Here is a 16,423-nt window from a genome sequence, read left to right as displayed (position 1 = left end):
CAGAGACTCCCCATACTCTGGAATAGACTGCCCATACATGTCAAGCAGAGCGCCTCATTGGCCCTCTTCAAAAGGAACCTTGATGATTGGATGGGAGATAGGAAATTCACACCGGGATCATGTCAGTTGCCCTGCTAGACAGGGGCCCAGAGAAGTAAATATTGTGGGAAGAAATATCCAGAGAATTTGGAATTGTTATGGCTAGGCTTGCATAGGCCCTAGGGCAGATAGCCTAGTACCAACCTAATATGTATGTATGTATGTACATATATATATATATATATATATATATATATATATATATATATATATATACACATATATATATATATATATATATATACACACATATATATATATACACATATATATATATATATATATATATATATATATATATATATATATATATATATATATATAATATACATACACACACAATTAACTCCTGTATGGAGACTTTTGTGGAAGTCCTGTTAAACATAGCCCTTCAGAAAGCCACATTACCAGAGGATAAAGTATCCTGTTTGACCTTTTTCCAAAGTGTCTTGGAGAAGGACGCCATCTCAGCAAGAGAATTCCTCAGTGATCTAGGCTTCATGATGTCTTGCATTCTGGTAATCTGGGCTTCATGATGTCTTGCATTCTGGTAGCACTTTTAGCTGGGCTGCACATAAGAGAATTGCAGGTGGACTTCAGGAACAAGTATGTCCAGCATTCCTGGTATCTAGAGCCTCAAATACTGCTATTCCCTTGCATAAAGTGTGAAGTGTTGTTGCACCTCAGTGTTGGGATGCCCTTCATATGGCTACAGCCTACTCAAATCCTGACTCTTGTTTCCTCTGATCTAGCTTGGGGAGCCCTTGTTGAAGCAAAAGCACAGGGCATGTGGGCTGGAGGTATGTGAATGAAGCTCATAGATTTGAAGTGTTTGGATCTCTGCTGTTTTCATATTTTCCAGCATTCCTGCTTGTAATGCATACCTTTTTCCCAGTATTTCCCTGTAGCTATCTATTCCATATTTTTCTTGGTGCTTGTTTAGTTTTATCCTCTGGTATGAGTACCTATTGAGCCTTTTCTGTTTTTTTTAAACTGTGATCTGTATCTTACTCATTGTGTAGTGACATGAGCAGACCAGAAGGATTTTGTACCTCACATGTCAGTTTTTCTTGACACCCCCCCTCCTTTTCAAGTTGCATCAGTTTGTAATTTTTGGCACTGAATTTAAGCTTTGCGGTACTTCATGGAATTCCTTTAACCTTGCCATCTTGCTCTGTTTCCACCCTATCACACCAGGTCTGTGCAAGTTTACATTGCTTGCAAAGAAGTATATTCCTTCTGTCTTCAGTTACTTGCATACCTATGTCGAACTTCACCCGTAATCTTCACAGAGATTAAACATTTATTTTTGCCCAATGTTTTTGCTGCACTTTGTATATTACTGACGGATTTCAACTGTTAAAATTAAAGGCTGGAATTTGTAAAATGAGATGTCAAGTTTCTTGAGGTACTGTTGTGGAAGTTTTAACTTCAGGAGTCTTTTGAAAATTGGAAGAATTGTATGGTTATTTGCAAATTATAATGCACACTTGTAACTGATAGTTTCTTTCCTTTGTCTTTTCAGTTGTCCAACAGTTTCGGGTTTTACACTTTTCATCGGTTCAGTGTCAAGCAGTGACTATGAAAAAGCTTGCCTCCTTCTAATGCACTCCTGTTGCCTGCAGTCTTGCATGTAGCCTGAAGGTGGCAGCAGCAGGAGTGTATATAAAGAGGTGGCATGCCCTATACAGGCAGAATTTACAGCCGCTTCAAGCAGTGAACAGCTTCTAGGAGGACTGTTGTCTACTTTTCTCTGAAGTCTGGTTTTCCTTAGATTCAGCTTCCAGACAGTAGCTAGGTACATTTTTTATGTATTTAATCAGTTTGCTGGTACACTGCTTTGATGGCCGAAGACAGGGGAGGTGAATGTTTGAGAGAAGCTTACTCCATTTCCTTACTGGTTGTCCTGTGCTTTATTTCATGGCTGTCTAAAGAAACCGGGAAACACTGAGCTGTTTTAGTACGACTTGTCTGTCAAACTGTATTGTTAGCAGCGCTGAATAAAGTACATCTGCATTACCTCAATTTTAAGGCAGTTACCAGGCTTAATATGTCTCATTAGATAACATGCTTAGTTGTGTGTGCTTGGTTTATACTTTCTTTTAGTAGTGATCCAGTACACACAACAGCTTCTTTCTCATGACTCGAGGTTAGTGTGCAGAGAGAATCATCATTAGTGCAATCACCTTTGCTACTTTATTATACATTGTTTGTAGTAAAAACTTCTTGTATAGTAAGCTTTTACGATGTGCCCAAAAACTTTAATAATTTCTGAGCAACAAAAGGACAGCATACTTGATTCTTATGGTCAATGAGAATAAATTAGCAGAAGCACTAAATTAAATGTAGCAGATGTGTTCAATTCGTATTGTAAAAACTGCTGTGTGCTTTGATAGTAGTCGAAGTTGTCCTAGCCCTGATAGAATGGGTTCTGACCTTACCTGTAAGTACTTTGCCATAGATATAGCAACATTTAATGGCATGGGGCAACCATTTTAAAATGTCTGTTTTAATACTGATATTTTTCTCTTGCCTTCATAAGGTTACTGCAAGAGTGCAAACATCTACCATTACGTTAAGTTTACTTGCACATTTATATTTCCAACTTCTCTCCACCTGGCCACTGTATATCCCACTGTCAGAGTTTTGGTATGAAGAGGTTTAAGCCTCATTCAGAAAAGAGGTTGAAGCCTCATTCAGAAAAGAGGTTGAAGCCTCATTCAGAAAAGAGGTTGAAGCCTCATTCAGAAAAGAGGTTGAAGCCTCATTCAGAAAAGAGGTTGAAGCCTCATTCAGAAAAGAGGTTGAAGCCTCATTCAGAAGAGGTTGAAGCCTCATTCAGAAAAGAGGTTGAAGCCTCATTCAGAAAAGAGGTTGAAGCCTCATTCAGAAAAGAGGTTGAAGCCTCATTCAGAAAAGAGGTTGAAGCCTCATTCAAAAAAGAGGTTGAAGCCTCATTCAGAAAAGAGCCATCCAGGAGTACCCACCAGACTAGCAAGGACTAAGGTGGATGTTGCAGATTCTTTGGTAGCAGTGAAAGCAAAAGATCTCAGGCCCAAAGGAGCCGTTTGCATTGTAACTGTGTGCAGTTTGTCCTTTCCTGCCTTCAGTAGGTACTTCGATGTTTTCTGGACCTCCAAGATGTATGCCTACACACAAATGTCACAAAGGAATTTTTGAAGTTTCTATGAGTGTACATATAAGCCAGTTGCAGTCAATTTTTAGATGCTTCAGTTTGGTCACATGTTTAACCCCAGGTTATTCTACTGGCAGGACGATAGTGACAGCACATGTAAGATAGCTAGGATCTAAGATGTTCCCATAACTGGATGACTGGCTTCTAGTGGCTTCCACCTTGGGTGGTTGCCTTATTTGCTGAAACAACTTTGTTACTGTTCTAGTTTTTGGGAATAACCATGGATAATGCATATTTCCAGTTGATGCCAACTTTCATTGAATGGACGACTGGACATGGATTTGTCTTTCTCCCTCTAGACACAATTCAGTCTCTTCCTTTGCTGGCTTTGAAAATTGTACAGAGTCATGCTATTCTTGCAGTCTTTTAGCTCAGAGTTGTAGGCTTAATGGCAGCTTAAATTTGTGTGTTAGCAATTGTACCATGAGTGTGTCACATTGAAATTGAGAGGTCAGTGGAATCAGCTACACTATGCACTGGACTTCTTCATAAGAACCTTCTGAAAGGTGCATTTCTTCCATGGTCACTGTTTTAAAATGCTACCAAGGTGCTAGGGAGTTCATATTTTTAATACTTTTTTGCAGTTTTAAATTACTCCGCATTTTAGTTACATTTGATCAGTATAGTCCGACTGTATAACAGCCCTTTTTAGCAGAGTTTAGTTATGGTGTATGTGAACAGGGTTGTTGCATGATTAATAATGATGTAGCTTATTGGGGGCTGTGTGTGTGTGTGTGTGTGTGTGTGTGTGTGTGTGTGTGTGTGTGTGTGTGTGTGTGTGTGTGTGTGTCTTAGTAGCAGTGAATTGAGATGTTACTATGGCAGTGTTTTTTTTTCCTTCTGGTCAATGAGACATCAAAGGTAAGCAGAATGTAGGTTATTGTTTAGGACAGGTGATGTATGAAAGGATAGTTTCAGGGTCGCCTCTGAATGAGAACTGATATGGTTTGTTGAGGGGATTGAATCTTATCAAAAACCAGCTTGGACATACTGTGATTCCAACGCAGTCAAAGGTGGTGTAGCCCTTCAGCAGGGGTCAGATTGTGTAGTGATACAGTGAGAGCCTATATGGGCAAGTAACTGTGTTAAGCATTTGTTGCTAACGTTACTGTGATTTTTGGAAAGTTAAATAATCTCAAAGGGGGGAGATAGAACATTTTACAGCTGGCCACTACAGCTTTATGTTTAGAGGTGTTCACTGCCACTACAGCTTTATGTTTAGAGGTGTTCACTGCCACTACAGCTTTATGTTTAGAGGTGTTCACTGCCACTACAGCTTTATGTTTAGAGGTGTTCACTGCCACTACAGCTTTATGTTTAGAGGTGTTCACTGCCACTACAGCTTTATGTTTAGAGGTGTTCACTGCCACATTCTGGTTTGCATTGCTTCATACTTGCATTGTGAGTGCTATTTTGAACTTTTGCTCAGAGTGCACAAGACAGTAATGACCTATAATACTTGTATACTGAGTTGTCATTACATCACCCCCAAAAAAACTATATATATAAATATATATATATATATATATATATAAATATATATATTTTTTTTTCAACAAAGTATTTTTTAATCTGTAAACAGACGTACGTAAAGTGCCATGCTTTAAAGCAGCCAAAACTGGGGGATTAAATTCAGCGGCATACACTACTTTTTCTGAAGTTAGAATGTCAGTCTTGAGATGTTTTTGTAGCTGTTGGTACCCAAATGTTTTATTAAATCCCAATTGAAGAACATGTAGATTTCTGTTCATATGCCTTTGCTGCCAGTGTCAAACATTTCGCGTTCAACTTATGTTGGTGTACTGAGCTCTTTTGCAAAGTATCAAGTACAGTAATCTAAAATATTTATTCACTGAACTGTTATTGCATGAGAAGTAAAAAAAAATCACGTTTATTTTTAATTAATGTTGGCTTGCCACTGGACTTAAGTTTAGTTGTATGTGCAGTAAAGTTCACGACTGGAAGAAGGTTTGCGTATCATAACAGTTGAAACCACAAGTTAAGTGCCTTTTTCTAGGGGAGTATCGCGGTGCATTCAGCAAAACTTGCTGTACTACCACAATATGGTTAGAGATGTGGTGCTTTGTTGGGCTACCACTAGTAACTTTGCAGAGCATTGTAGCTTCTTTGGGTTTTGCTAGTTGCTTCATTTAAAATGTGTGTTTTGCACTTTAAGCTTTACATACTCTGCATGTATTTCGATCATATCACTTGTGCTATGAAATGAGAAACAAATACTTCTTTAGGAGAATGTAAGTTTTGCCATTGTAGTAAGGATTCATACTCTGTATGCTCTAATAGGCATGCTCCTCTTTGAAATTGTTATTGTGTGGCCTTCAAAAGCTGTTAGCTTTGCAGAAAACACTATTCAAGTGGGGTTATCAAGTGACTGTATCCTGTAAATTTCACAAGAATGTCTAGAAGCAGTCGAAACATCGTCATGAGAAATAAGCCAGATCGGCCTTTGTAATTTGATGGTTTGCAACTAAGTCAGTCTGAAAACAAATGTGTAGCTTTCATTTTTTTGCCAAAGTAAAATGTATAATCATGTGATTTCAGACCTAAAAGTTAAATGATGTATAATTTGAGGCATTAAACAATGATTTTGTTTTCATTAAATTTTTATATTGCAGCTGCTCAGTTGTCTTTGAAGGTAGGAGCCCAGTTAAATATTTTACAAATTATTTTGCCGTTGACATTACTTGAAAAATTCTTGAATAAATGTTGAACCATTTTGGAGATGTGAGCTTTTAAATGCAAAGAGCAAAAATATCCAAAAACTGCCAATGCTCTACAGTTAGTGTTAAAGCTGTATGTCCCCATCTGTAATGGAGAGTGCCAAGTGACCATGGTCCAAGTGGTGAATGATGCAATGCCCTTTCTGTGGTGCGTGGCAGCATTACAGTGCACAGGACTACTTTTGTCCCCTGTGTAGTGAGCAAGCTGATAGTGGCCAGTCATGTCAATCCACCCCACCGGATTCCTGCCGTGCCTTGGTCACTAGTCAGTTTCAGATTACCTAGATGTCAGTCAGGGGCTATATTCCTTCTTCATGCAACTGGTAGTTTAAAGACTATCTGCATTTATACTTACCTTTAAACATGTATTACAAAGCCATTCGGTGGAACAGCTGCTGCTCCTGCCTTTCAGAATCCCTTACTACTTAGACTTTGAAACAGTTAGACCCACACATTTAACAGAAACTCTGGCATAAGTCTGGACATTGCTTCTGTAAAGATTTTATATTCTCAAATGGTTATGGCTTTACACCAGGAGATTAAACCGTGCTTCTGAGTTACTCTTGCCAGCCCTTGAAAGAGGTGTTCCCTGTAATTTTCTATTTGCATTGAAAGTGTTTGAATAAACATTTTAGAAAGTGAAAGACGTTTTGTGCTTCACAACCTTACAGATTAAGGTTGAAGCTTTAGATTTCAAGTGGGGAGCTCCTTTAGCCTGTCATGGGACATGTGGTGTGTACATTAGACACTAATTGTCAACTGTCAAAACAGTGCTGAAAATGTTCAGACACTGCCTGCATATGATGAGGATGGAGTGTTTCAGATGGACTGTGCCACCACACTATACTGTGATACATAAGGGGAAGACAAGGGACTTTCAGGTTTGTAGGATGGGAGTGAATGTCTACATTTTATTTATAAATTCATCTGGTTAGCACACTGATCCTGATGGACTGATTTCAGGTTCATCCAGGTGTGAGAATTATACACAGTGCAATTAATGCATGTCAGCGACACAAGAATATATGAAACAATTGATTTAGAACATGTTTATAATTCTAATAAAAGCTAGATTTCAGGTAAAACAATATGTGCCCTCAGAGATGAGACTCTTGTTAGGATTAAAATTAGTGGAGGTTATGGATTTCAGTCTGAAGTTTGTAGTGTTAGAGCTAAGTGATAACTTTGAAGTATTTACACGTTTTGCTTGTTTATTGAAAAAAGCTTTAAGAATTGTTTTCCTCAAGGTGGGTAGGAAAATTGTCACTTGTTTGGGGAGGAGTGCCAGATTTTGGGCCCAATAAGCAAGAGCACATACTTTGATTGCTTTAGGTTGATGTGTGGTATGTGGTGATGAGGTGTGGATGTGCAAAGTTAAAGCTGTATGGTAGGTGCCTTATAGCAAGTCTGCTGGAGAAGGGAAAAGTTTCAGTTTTAACTCATTCACTTCAAGGGAGCTCAGGAAGTTTGCACTGTAACTTCCAATGGGAATTTTTTTGTTACTGAGCATTGCTTGTCTAACAGATAAAGGCTTGTTGGAACACTACCTGGGTTTCATGATTTTTGGAAATTGAGACTGAGCTCATCAGTGAAGTTGTAAGACTTTTTTTTTACATTTATGTAAATGAAAACCACACTGACATGATCTGAGTTGAGCATTTCATATCACAAACCGTACTGACAAACTTCCAGTTGTAAACAATATACAGTAAATTTTGTTATCCGGAACTCAAGCAACCAGGAAAAAAAACTCAAAAGAAATACAATACAATTTTCAAGTGTTGCACTTTCTGTACCCCCCCACCCCGGAAAAACATACCTTACATTTTTAGAGTTTGTGTTTTAAAAAGGCAGAGGAATAAATTCTCTCTTCCCCCAACCTAAGAACAAGTCAAAACAAACAGGGTACAGAATTAGGCCTGTTTTAATAGTAACTCTCAAGCAACCAGAAACTACAGATGTGATAGTGTTCAATCTCGCCGTTTGTTGTTACACATGGGGTTCGGAGCCGATCCTCGGCTCCGTGCCGGCCTCTTGCAAGCTCTGCATCGAGAAGAAGCTCGAGACAATCTAATACCCACAATCCCCCTCTGCCTTTACCTCAGATCTAGTTTGCCGCTGCTGCATTCGCATCGTTGGGAGCTAGCTCGAGGGTTTTCTAAGCTAAGATATAACTTTTTGTTGTATTTTATTGAGATTTCTATTTAACTTGATATTGTCAGTATTACCTTGTGTGATTGTGTTGTGGTTCCGTAATTCTTTGGTACCGTTAACCTTTTATCGGTATTTTTGTACCGGGCCTACACCCTTTCCATATACTACTATATTGAGACAAATTTATACCGGATTTGACATTTACCTGATTGTGACATTTACCTGATTGTGACTATTTTTCCCGGATTTGACTGTGTATTTGTTTCTGGATTTGTTTATTACCTACAATGTCTGAGAAGGCAAAGTCTGGTTTCAAGCGTTGTCAGTGTGGCCAAAAAATGTCGGTCACTGACAACCATAGTTCCTGTGTCTACTGCCTTGGCCCTCTCCACTTACAAGAGGATTGCTCCATCTGTCACTCTTTCAGTGGGAGGGTCATGACAGATAGGCGCAGGAAACTAATGGACAGGGTCTTTTGAAACCAGCTTTCCAAGAGGCTTTGGATGCTTCTGACCAGGCATCGAAGTCCTCTAAGGAATCGAAGACATCGGAGCCCAAGTCATCGGCTCCGAGCTCTTCTTCAAAGGTTAGATCACCGGTTCCACAGACTTCGGGCCGAGTGTTCAACTGGTGTCGGTTCCTGAGCCTCAAGTCTTGGAACCGTGATGGAGCTCCCTCCTTCGCCATATTGAGGTCGGCTCCGTCTTCGGTTCCTTCGACCCGTTCTTCCTCTAAACTTTCGGATGTCGATGTGGATCGTGTGGTGCAGAAGCGGCTGGAGCATTCGCCCTCTCTAAACTTATTTCGGTTTCCACCCAGCTGGTGTCGAAACTTGAAGGCCTTCCTGTATCTCCATCCATTCCTCCTCCGAGACCGATTCAGTCTTTGGAGCCGGAAGAGGCTGATCTGCTGATTGTGGAGCCCTCGGTCCAGAACCGTCCTTTCTCGGTCTGTTCCTCACCTCGACTCCGTCGGACCCGGTACCGAGTCTCGGAGCCGACGGTCTGTTCTTGGTTCCGGGCGAGAGTCGAACCGACGTGTCGGTTCCGACTCTCCCTCGGGCCTCGCACGGATCGATTCGGCTCCGTCCTCGGGTCGATGCCTTCGTGCCCGTGTCGGGATTCTTCCCAGTTCTTCGAGCCGGAGACTCTTCGATGCGGGACCCGGGGCTCGACCTGATGAGGAAGGTGTTGTCTACCCAGACAACCACATCAGTGGAAGCAGTTTCTCCTCCCCATAAAGGGCCTTTGTCTTCATCTGCACCCACGGCCACATCCAAGCGCCGGGCACCAGTGTCTCAGCCACCCCTGGAGGGTGCCCCTCTTCCTCTGAGGCTTCTTCGATGCTCCCACGAGGAAGTCCCTAGGAAGAGACTGTGTAAGAGGAGACACTTGGATTCTCCACAGGAATCCATAACATCTGATACTGACTTAGATGAGTCAGAGGGGTCCCCTAAGTCACCTTCAGAAGATGTCTCTTTTCAGACATTTTGGAGATCCTGAAACAGAGAGGTGACTGGCAGTCCCTTCCCCCTTCTGAGGATGAGTCAGTTCTGCTGAAGGCATTTGGTGCTCGCCCTTCCTCCTCCTGGGTCACTCCGCCTTCGACGAACTAATGGAACTTATTGCTCAAGGGCGTGGAGGCTCCTGACACAGTGGAACCTGTTCCTAGGAAACCGAACAAGTACATCACAGCACCTCAGGATAAGTCCTACCTTACTAAAGGAGTTCCAGTAGACGCTATGGTGGTGGCTGCAGCCACGAAAAAGGAGATGTCGGAGTCTTCTTCGGCTGTCCATCCGCCTAATAAAGATTCTAGGACGATGGATAGATATGGGAAGCGCATTTTTAGTTCAGCGGCTTTTTCCATGCGGTCCCTGAACTATTTGACCCATTTTACACGTCTGCAGAGGGATCTAGTCAAAGAGTTGGGAGATACCCTCCAGGGTACTACAGATGCAGCTGTCTCAGAGAAAGTGACAGCGCAACTTAATACCCTAACATCGATTGTTAACTCGTCCATGAGGCTGATTTCACGCAGCGAAGGTTCGAGTAGGGCAGCAGCTTCAGCGATTGCTCTTCGTGACAATCCTGGATGCGCCTATGCTCCTTTGCGGAAGCCTTCAAGTCTTCCTTTACAAACGCCCCATTTGACGGTGCCACTCTTTTTGGCCCCAAGGTAAAGGAGACCCTTACCGGTGTGAACAAGAGGGAAAGACTCTGTCTGCTGTCGGAGTCCGTTTTCCACCCCAACCAGACCGTACCCCAAAGGGCAACGCGGTGGGAAAATGTGGTTTCGGAAACAAAATCAAGGGTCTTTCCCGGGCACACAGGGTGATGCCCCCTCTAGAGGCAGAGGAGGGGGCAGAGGTGGAAGACGCCGCCCTGGCGGCAGAGGGGTCCGCAACATCAAGGTGACAGGGATACACTCCCTGGTAAACCTTTCCAGCACTCCTGAGAGGAGGCCCGACTGTCCTGCTCTGGAGGCAGTCGGGGTCGCTTAGCTTTTTACCCTCAGGCCTGGCAAGATATAACTACAGACAATTGGGTAAAAAGCGTAGTTACCAGAGGTTACACCATACCCTTCCTATCCTATCCCATTCCAAAGAAAAGACTCCCAGATGTACCGCCCATCTCGAGAGCCAGCAGCTTTAGAAATTTCAAAGTTGTTAGAAAAAGAGTCATCCAGCCAGTCCCAGCGGACCAGCAAGGATTCGGGACTTACTCAAGGTTCTTTTAGTTCCAAAGAAAACAGGGACTGGAGGCCCATTCTAGACCTGAGTTACCTCAATACTTTCGTCAAGAAAGAAAAGTTCAATGGTCACGCTTCAATCGATCCTTCCATTTCTACAGAAGGACGAGTGGATGTGCTCAATAGATCTAGAGGATGCATACTACCACATCAAAATGGCCAGGGCATCCAGAGATCATTTGCGCCCGGCTGGGAGCCAGTCACTTTCAATTTCGAGCCCTGCCCTTTGGTCTGACCTCAGCCCCCAGGGTCTTTACCAAATGCATGGCAGTGGTAGCGTCTCACTTGAGACGTCAGGGATTCCAGGTGTTTCCGTATCTGGACGACTGGCTCCTTTCAGCCACCACCCGGCGTCAACTACTGCAGGTCAGAGACTATGTTCTTCAACTGTGTGTTCACCTAGGGATCTCCGTAAATTTCGGAAAATCCTTACTTCAGCCATCACAAAATATCTTGTTCATAGGAGCAGAGTTAAACACACGTCAATTAATTCTGAGGCTTCCCCCAGAAAGGATATTATCACTGCAGACTCACATACGTCTTCTACTCTTGTCAAGGAAATCTCCTGCAAAACTAGTACTGAAGGTGTTGGGCCTCATGTCAGCCTCGGAAGGCTGCACATGAGAGTTCTACAATGGCTACTGTTTGCTCAATGGTCATTTCAACAACTACCTCTAACACACGAGATTCTCATAACAAAGACTTGCAAAACAGACCTAAACTGGTGGCTCCAAACGCAACCTTTCCAGGGGAGGCCGTTTGTACTACCCACGCCCACAGTTACGGTGACCACGGACGCTTCCCTGATAGGGTGGGGGGGCATCTTTCAGGGACAGACAGTCCAAGGCGAATGGACCAATTTGGAGTACAATCTGCACATCAATGTTCTAGAGTTGAGGGCAGTGTTTCTAGCGTTGCAACACTTTGCTCCCCTTCTTCCTCTAGGGACTATTGCAGTTCAGACGGACAACATGTCGGTAGTCTGGTACATAAACAAACAAGGGGGAACCAAGTCCTATCAACTATGCAGAGAGGCCATGAGAATTTGGCAGTGGGCAGAGTCCACGGTCGCTTTCTAATAGCAACGCACATCCCGGGGTCATCCAACGTCATAGCCGACAGGCTGAGCAGAGCAATTCTGCTGCACGAGTGGTCTCTGAAACAGTCAGTGGCGAAAAGGATTTTTCGCACATGGGGCCAGCCTTCCTGCGACCTGTTTGCGTCTCCAATGAACGCCAAATGCAGGAGCTACTTTGCCCTATTACCCCCTCCAGGGGGAAGTCCCCAGGGATGCACTGGTTTACGATTGGCCCCCGGGACTCCTGTACGCATTTCCTCCATTTCCTCTGATACCGAAATTTCTCCAGAAAGCCAGGAACCTTCACAGGACGATAATTCTCATTGCTCCATTCTGGCCTCGTCAAATTTGGTTTCCCTCCCTGAAAATTCACTGCATTCGGGGACCCTGGATTCTGGACCCAGAGCCGGATCTGTTGACTCACTCGTCAGGGGTTCCCCATCCCGCGCTTCTGTCACTCCATCTAGCAGCTTGGCTGCTCCAATTCCCAACTTAGCCAGGTCTGATCTCTTGTCACCAGCAGTCCAGAATATATTAGTGGCTTCGCATAAGGCTTCCACTACTAAAACATATACTAGCAAATGGAAACGGTTTGTATTCTGGGCGAATACACACCACGTTGATCCCTTTACAGCTCCTTTGAATAAGATTTTAGAGTTCTTAACAGACTTATTTCATCAGGGTGCTTCTCCTGCTACTCTAAGAGTTCAATTGGCTGCCATTTCCAATTTCCATGTGGAAGAGTGTGGAGCTCCTATCATGGCTCACAGACTTTGTAAAGCCTTCTTAAAAGGAGTTTTTCATATTAGACCTCCGGTCAGATCTCCTACGTCACCTTGGAGTCTAAACTTGTTACTATCTAAATTAATGTTGCCCCTTTGAACCTGCCTCTTCTTGCCCATTAAAATTTTTGTCCTGGAAAACTCTCTTTCTGGTAGCCATTACTTCTGCTAGGCGAGTGTCTGAACTTCAGGCTCTCTCCATCAAGCACCCTTATCTGATCTTTCACTCTGACAGAGTTTCTCTTGAACCAATTCATCCTTCCTCCCTAAAGTGTGTTCTATTAACAACATTAATCAGTCCATTGAATTACCCACTTTCTTCAAAAACCACTCCAACAAAATGGAGTATATGTTACACAAATTGGATGTTCACAGACAGCTAAGGTTTTATTTGGATAGAACAAAAGATCACAGGAAAACAGATCAACTCTTTGTGGCTTTTGCTGATAGCAGGAAAGGACTTGCAGTTACCAAAAGAACTCTTTCAAAGTGGTTAACGGATTGTATAATCTATGTATACGATTCTGCAAATCAACCCCTTCTAAACAAACCCAAGGGACATTCCACAAGATCAATATCTACGTCTTTGGCTCATGCAGCTCGCCTACCTCTGGATGCTATTTGCGGCTGCTACTTGGTCTAAGCCACATACATTTATTTCTCATTATAAAGTAGATAAGGTTTCTAGGGACAGGGCAACCTTTGGTTCCACTGTGCTCAAGAACGTCCTCCCGTGAGTTCCTCAGGATTTAGGAGCTAGGACGCTACCCATGTGTAAGAACAACGGCGAGATTGAACACTGTCACATATAGAAGTTATGTACTTACCATAACGTTCCATGTGGAGTGTTCATCTCGCCTTTGTTCTTACAGTCCCACCCTCCCACCCTTAGGAAGAACGTTCTTTGATGCCTGGCCAGAAGCATTTTTGCTACTGTCATTATTCTCTGTACATAGTTGGTATACACATATACTTATATGTGTCTGTTTATGTATGTATAGATGTATGGCATGAATGTGCTGTTATGTAGATTGGTTTGCTTGCAAACTAGATCTGAGGTAAAGGCAGAGGGGGATTGTGGGTATTAGATTGTCTCGAGCTTCTTCTCGATGCAGAGCTTGCAAGAGGCCGGCACGGAGCCGAGGATCGGCTCCGAACCCCATGTGTAAGAACAAAGGCGAGATGAACACTCCACATGGAACGTTATGGTAAGTACATAACTTCTATTTATATGGCATCTACCAATCCCCATGGGTGCCGGTTAACTGAGAGTTTACTGTAAATCACTTAGTCTACCCAGTTGTTTTAAGTCAAACATTACATGCTCATTTAAGTCCTACCTTCTTTTAAACCTCATTCCTCCACTGTATGCATCATCACAGTTGCCATTTTTCTTACTTTGCTCCTACCATTTTCTAAAGATCTCACTTGAACTTTTACCTCTGTTACTGTATTCAGTACTTCAAGTATAGCTGGTTTAGATTTTGATTTCCATTTTCTAGTAATTGCTTTTTTGGCAGCCACTATAATTAGAGACAGTAGGGCTTTACCATGTCTAGGCAACTCCGATTCTGTATCATAGAAAAATCATCTCCCTTATCGCACCAATTTGCCCATCCAGCAGGGAATCCTTAAAAGTCCAACTCCCTGCACTCCTAGAAAATGTTGCCAATTGTCATTTTCTTCCCCATCAGATCTTCAACGTTTGCTACCTACCAGAGGAAAAATTCTCTAGTCTACTTGGCTTATAAAAAAAAAATCTATGTAAACATTTCCATGCAAAAGTCCTAAATCTTCTAGATTTTGTTGCATGTTTGGGAGACATGCATATTTCATCCCGTTGTTTTTTTGTGAATTGCTTAACTAGTCTCTCTCAAATCCTTTCTAACCTCTGATTGGTTCTTATAGTTAGCATGTAATATGTTATATACTCTACTAATTAGAGTTGGACATGGAGTACAAATTGGAGTTGGACATGCTCCACTTAAAGAAATCCCAATCCCTCCAAGCTACACGCTCTATGGACCGAAACCTTGCCACCACAATAAACAGAACATGCTGGAGGGATGGAGTCCTGTCTCAGAGACTTCCCATACTGGAACAAACTACCTGTCTACATCAAACAAAGCTGTTCCCTCATTAGCACTCTTCAAGAAAAATCTTCATTGGATGGGAGATAAGAAATTCACCCCGGGGATCAGTTCTGTAGCTCTGCTTCACAGGGGCACAGGAAAATAATTTTCTTGGGTGGCAAAAGCCAGGGTACTGTTTGGCTAGGCTTATATAGGCTCTAGGGCCAGTAGCCTAGTACCTACCTATGAACCTTTTTAATGGCAGCCTCTGTTCTGGGTTCTACTAAAAACTCTACCAGTGCTAGTCTTTCATTTAGGACCCTCCTATTTCTTTGTCTTTGCCTGTACTCAGTCCTTGATAGGGAAGGCAAACTCTGATGTATAGTTCACATTCTTGGCATCTTCCCATTCTGTTGTCTTTCCCTCTCTAGTTACTTACAATTCCTTAGTTCCTTTGCCAGTTTTGTCCAGTAAGCCCTCTGTTGGCTATTATCTTTATCCCTAATTGCAGTCATCCCTGTCGGCAGAATTTCCTTTCTCCATTTTTGCATTTGCTTAGTTTTTAGAATACTTTGTGCTTCTTTATGGATAATAGTAATCTGTACGACTGTTATTCTCCTTAAAGGCCTGCATCCAAAATCCCAGTCTCTACTTGTTTCTTGAACCCCCCCCCCCATTTCAACACCATCCTTTTCCACTTTGATTTATAGTTTTCTGTTTGTGCTATGTAGGAGCTTTAACTGTGTAGCTCTGAAATATCACTCCAAACTGGGTAAATCCAATCTGCCCTGTTCTACTGTAAGAATCAGTTTATCCCACTTGGCTCTTGCCATCTTCCCCTCCCAGATAAAGTCCTTCAGCTCTTTATTAATGGCTATACACAATTTGTCTGGTTGATAAAGAAATGTCTGACCTGTGTATAAGACTTAAAGGACTAAAACATTTTTGACTGCTTGTGTCTTACTATCCATATCCATATAACAAGTCTTGCATTTTCTCAGTTAATGTCTTATTTGTTTAGTCTCTTCCCACATATCCTTAGCTGCCACACCAGAATCATTGTATCATTTGAATCCATACGCCCGAGTGCTTCATTTTATCATGTCCACATAAATAAGGATATTGCTGAACCAGTTCATGTCTGGGTACATAATTTACCGCTATTGCCTTTGCTTTAGCTTCATTAACTTTGTATCCCAAAAAGATTTGAAACTCTCATAATGTTACACAACACTGCATTTTTCTGGTTTTGCAGGTATAAAATATCATCGGCAAATAGAGCTAGCTTTTCTTAATTACCATAGCAATTGTATCCTTGAATTTCTGAGTCCCTTATTTTCTTTGCCAATGGTTCTAAATATAATGCAAATAACATAGGGAAAGAGGACACCGCTGCCTGGTTCCTCTGCTCAAGCAGAAATTATCAGGACCCCACCCACTTCAGTGTTTGCCTCCGATCCCTCATATAGTCTCCTAATCAATCTTATATTTTTTTAAGGAAATGCAAATGCTTCCATTGATCTGCTCATACGGTCCCAACTTACTCTGTCAAA

General features: G+C 42.2%; 1 protein-coding gene and 1 long non-coding RNA gene across 8 annotated transcripts in view; both read left to right on the top strand.

Annotated features, from left to right (window-relative positions):
* The window catches only part of EIF4G3 (eukaryotic translation initiation factor 4 gamma 3), a 3,593,176-nt gene that overhangs the window by 447,368 nt on the left and 3,129,385 nt on the right, over nucleotides 1–16,423 (top strand). The gene's annotated exons all lie outside the window — the stretch shown is intronic.
* LOC122794606 lies at nucleotides 4,238–5,931 on the top strand. The gene is made up of 2 exons (XR_006363659.1): nucleotides 4,238–4,618; nucleotides 4,652–5,931. It is a non-coding gene; the product is annotated as an uncharacterized LOC122794606 (long non-coding RNA).

This window comes from Protopterus annectens, chromosome 2.part1 (assembly GCF_019279795.1).
Source record: "Protopterus annectens isolate FY-2018-M chromosome 2.part1, PAN1.0, whole genome shotgun sequence".
Taxonomy (NCBI): domain Eukaryota; kingdom Metazoa; phylum Chordata; order Ceratodontiformes; family Protopteridae; genus Protopterus; species Protopterus annectens.
Note: the sequence above shows the minus strand (reverse complement) of the source record. Positions and strands in the feature narration are given on the sequence as shown.